Raw genomic sequence first — 5,000 nt, 5'->3', positions numbered from 1 at the left:
ACAAGTCAACAAGCAATCCCTAGTTAACCATATATACGCCTGAGTTCAATACTCATGTAGTGTTAGACACTTCGACTATACAAGTATCATTAATCGATCGACCAACAATCAAACAAGAACATGATCGGCCAACCAATGATACCGCATAGCATTAATATCCAGCACCCTTCACAAGAAATCCCTCAAACACATACAGGCCAACGTCAGGCCTACATTAACCAAATACACACCAAGCCTAATCCGGTACCTAAACCAGACTTAGGACTTAATGTCAGAACCTGAAAGCAAATCAATCAACCACAATCACAATAATAAGACTATAAGTATCTACGACTCGATCTAACTCGTAACACCGTATATCGGTGTTACGCTAACTCGAGGGTTCCATAACCCTCTACGACACTCTAAACACAACACAACACACTACCCCGGGAAATGGTGACTTAGTGTTCATCCTCTCTATCGGCAATATCCTATCTTCCTACCACAAAGGCCAGAAGAAGGAACTTTCAACCGACCGCGGCCCACAGTCCTTCGGGTCACCGCGCGACAGCCCACAGTCCTTCGGGTCACTGCCACATTACACCGTCGTGTAATCACTCAGCCATAGGCCATGACCCCGTCTATCTGAGTCTTCCCGATCCAGCGAATAAGGGGTTTCCTTGAACCCGCTGAATACGAGGGCGAGGAAACACTAGTCAACCCCAAACAAGCCTAGTATGGGCGGGTTACGCACATACTGTCGGCACACTCACACAACACAAACTCAATCTAGAACCTAACCTAAAGATAAAGTTCCAGATCCTAACTAGACACTCGACTCAACAAGACTTAACCAATAGTACCAGTAGTCCAGCCTATATGGCCTAAGACCCTTAGTACTAACTACTAAACAACAATATCAATACTAAACAACTCAATCAAACCGTTACCCAGATAGTCCAGCCTCCCGCTGAGAGACTATCTTTAAAGATAACGGGAACCTGCACTCAACAATATCAACACGCAATAATAGAAAACATGATGCATCCTAGCCCTAGTCCTAGTCAGGTTATTAACTCAGTCTTAATTCCATTCATCTCAGCTTAGCCCTTCTAAACTGAGTCCGGTTCCATAAATAAAATAACCCTAAGGACTCTACCATTCAATAGCGTGATCATTCTAATCTATATGCAGACTCGATCTACCCTAAATTCCAAGTGGAATTCAAACAAACCAACTCACAATGTTCTAGGCGAGAAGCAGCTGGTTGATCGGAGAAGACTTGGCCAAAACCCAAGGGACGCCTTGACTGGACTGGACTGAACTGATCTCGACTTGGACAGACCTCGGCTTCACCATGAAGAAACTTACAGGCCTCAACAGGCTGATCTGGACTCGGACAGAACCTTGTTTAGCTTCTGGACAGTTTTTCGGACTTTCTGGCGGAGTATCGAGCAGAACTTCGACTGAGCTGAACCCATGGAAGTGAACTAACTCTGGACAGAACCTCCACTTGACCATCACAGAATATGTCTGGCCTGGACGGATAGATATGGACAGAGCTTCCGCCTCACAATCGTATAGAATCATCGATTGGACGGAACTGGCCTTCTCGGTGAGAATCGACTACACTCTAGGTCGACCACTTTGCTCTCTCTCTCTCTCTCTCTCTCTCTCTCTCTCTCTCTCTCTCTCTCTCTCTCTCTCTCTGGCCACGTTGACTTGATTCCCATCTGATCTGATCTTCACTTGATTGACCTTCAGTTGGACAGAACCTTCTCAAGGCGATGACTCGAAATCAATAGAGAACTGATCTCGAAAACTCTCTAAAACTTTCAAAATAGCTCGGAATCACTTGCTTTCTTTTTCTACTTTTCTCTCAAGGTTTTAACTTGGTTTGGACAGGTCTGGATGTGAAGAAATGAGCTGGGGTCGTGGGGTATTTATAGGAGACACCAGCCAATCAGCTTCAGGTTGGTGGCAGCCCGTGTGTTGCTCCGCATGGCTCCGGACGCATGCACGGCGACACCTCGTGCTCCACATGGCTGGCTGCATGTCCAGGACACATGCAGGACGCCACCACTCCTCCCAGATTCAGGCTGCATGACTGGAGCTCATGCAAGGCGCCACACATCCTCACACATGTCGATCAGCATGCTTCGGTTGCATGTGTCGCGACATCTCGTGCTTGGCCAATCCACCTCGTGCTCCACATGGCTGGCTGCATGTCCAGGACACATGCAGGACGCCACCACTCCTCCCAGATGTCAGGCTGCATGACTGGAGCTCATGCAAGGCGCCACACATCCTCACACATGTCGATCAACATGCTTCGGTTGCATGCGTCGCGACATCTCGTGCTTGGCCGATCCACCTCGTGCTTCTACATGTCAAGCTGCATGTGCAGCTTCCATGCACGGCGACACCTCGAGCTTCTCTTGACACTCAGCTGGTTAGACAGTTGCCACCACGTTCTTATCCCTTCTGATCAAGCCACCTCGAGCTTCTCGGTTTCTTTGCGCGATTTCGACCCTTCTTGTGAATTTCTGACCCGCGATCAATCCCGAATATTTTTCCGCTCCCATTCTGATTCTCTGAATATTTTTAATAAACTATTCCCGAGCCTCCGGCTTCCTCAAAGAATTTCGTAATACCGAAATTAGGGTTTTTGCCCAACTTCGGGTTTTCCCGTCGTGCTTCAGTCCCGTCATGCTTGCTTCCCGTCCTGCTTAATTCCCGTCCTGCTTCCGACTTATAATGTCTTCAGAATAATATTTTACTGATACGAAGATATTCCGAGAAAACTTCGCGATGAAGAAACGTCAATCTTCAAAAACGTCGAGCTTCTAAACCGTCTTGCTTCAAAAATGTGATTCTTCCAAAACTGCCGTCTGATCAATCTAAGACATTTCTAACAATGGTAGAGCAGCTTATCTCAACTCATGCTTCACTCACAATCCATTCTTCGACCTTCTCGTACTTCAAATTTCCCGATCGATCTGTATTGCCCGCGACTCAACCACAAAGTTGATGCTCGACCAATCTTCTATTTTCTTCGATCCATGTTAAGTCTTAAGTGATCAAAACTTAACATTCCTTCAATTGCTTTGATTCCCAAAAGCTCGGCTCTGGATTCTGACTTTTGCTCTCTCGACCATTTTATCCCAAAGGGCGGGTTATCACATTCTCCCCCCCTTAGTAGAATTCGTCCTCGAATTCTTAGTTGCGCAATTGCTTAGCTTCACGAAATGTTCCTCCTTGGTGTGTAGTGATGATGTTCAGATTTTGAATAACTTCGTCTTGCGGTCTTGGTCATAAGATATGGTTCTTTGCTGGCTCGCCTTTCTTTCGGTTTCTTAGGGTCTCCATGAACACTTTGGATTTTGAACTTGCTCCACCTTGATAACAACTCCTCCATAACTCCTCATTACATAACTTTGTCTTGATCACTAGATGTGCTTCTTTATCGGTTGGCCTTAGATACCTCCCCTTGATTTCTTCAGTCTTCTTCTAGATTTTCTGATTCTGAACTCGCTCCATCTTAATACATCTCCATGCATTACCTCGGTCTTGAATCCTTTCATTTCTTCACTTCTTGATTTCTCATGCTTAACTTAATCTCAACTTGTCTTCATAACTCTTTACTTTGCTTGCCCATGTCCCTTTGTGTATACTGTCTAAAGTCGCCATAATCGTCTTCATATCTCTTCACTCTGCCTTTCACTGTCCCTTGAGTATCCTTCCCAATGTCACCACAATCATCTTCATAAATCTTCACTTGAATGATCACTGCGTCTTCTTCTTAGTTTTTACTTTGCTACCCAACTAATTTCCCATGATACGATCTTGCCAATCTGCGCCTCTGATTACTCCAACCATTTCCTCGATCTCTCATTTCCCAGATACTGATGAAGTCCTTTCCCAACGAAGTCTTGTTTCTTCCCATATGTCCAGTCCATACCACAGCCCAGTTCTCTGAATCTGTCTCTCCTCTTTCGCTTCGGGTTTGGGTTTGGCCTCGAACTCCCTCCACTTTAAGGTTTTCATCCCTTAAAGTACCGATCAACAAACGCACTTACTCGCTGCAACTCAAAAAAACACCTCACATGCAAGTTAGTAGACAATTAATCACATAATCTACTAACCCAGCAAATACTAACAATGCAACCTAACCGCAATTCTAACCAGCAACCTAACAGTGCTACCCAATCAACCTAGCAATTCTAGATTCCACTATCTCAATCCTAATTCCTAAAACCACAAATCCTATCGCTGGACGTGACCGGTTTCCCTAATGCCTTTTGTGACACTTTTTGACTCGATAAATATTTAAAACCGATTAAATCATGAGTTCCGGAAGCATGGACGAAACCATGCTCTGATACCACCTCTGTAACACCCCCGAACCGTCCTAAGCATAGGTCGACCCACCGGCCAACAATCAAACAAGAACATGACCGACGGACGACCCACACCAAGGGTTGGAGATGAAAGGCCAACCGGCCAGCCAACAATCAAACAAGAACATGACTGACCGTCCAACCCAACACCATGGTTCGGAAGCGCTACATGACGGGCTAGGGACAATCCGGTCAGAGTCACAAACTTTACTTCATGACCTCGACCAGTTCATCCACTAACTCGTCCCACTGCGTCAAGGCACAAGGCTTTGCAACCCGGCCAAGAGTTAGCATTTTCCGTTAGATCGAGGCCTAAGGCTTTTCAACCCGTACTACGACCTAACGTTGTGTTAGACCGGACTAGTCAAATATCAGAGTACTCATGAAGCGCATATAAAACAATTACTTTATTGATTCGAGAAATATCCATACATTGATATAATTCGAGACCGATCCCGGCCTAATTGCCAAATCGAGTCAACCAAACACAAATCCACAATACCGTTTACAAAGGGCATGAAAATCTACACCGGCGGTCCTAACGTCCAGCACTAAGCTATCCGATCATCCTTACCTAAAGCGACCTGCAAAAAGGACAACGGAGTTGGATGAGCAACC

Source organism: Brassica napus, unplaced genomic scaffold (assembly GCF_020379485.1).
Source record: "Brassica napus cultivar Da-Ae unplaced genomic scaffold, Da-Ae ScsIHWf_1381;HRSCAF=1960, whole genome shotgun sequence".
NCBI classification, from domain to species: Eukaryota; Viridiplantae; Streptophyta; class Magnoliopsida; order Brassicales; family Brassicaceae; genus Brassica; species Brassica napus.
This window is presented reverse-complemented; position numbering follows the sequence as displayed.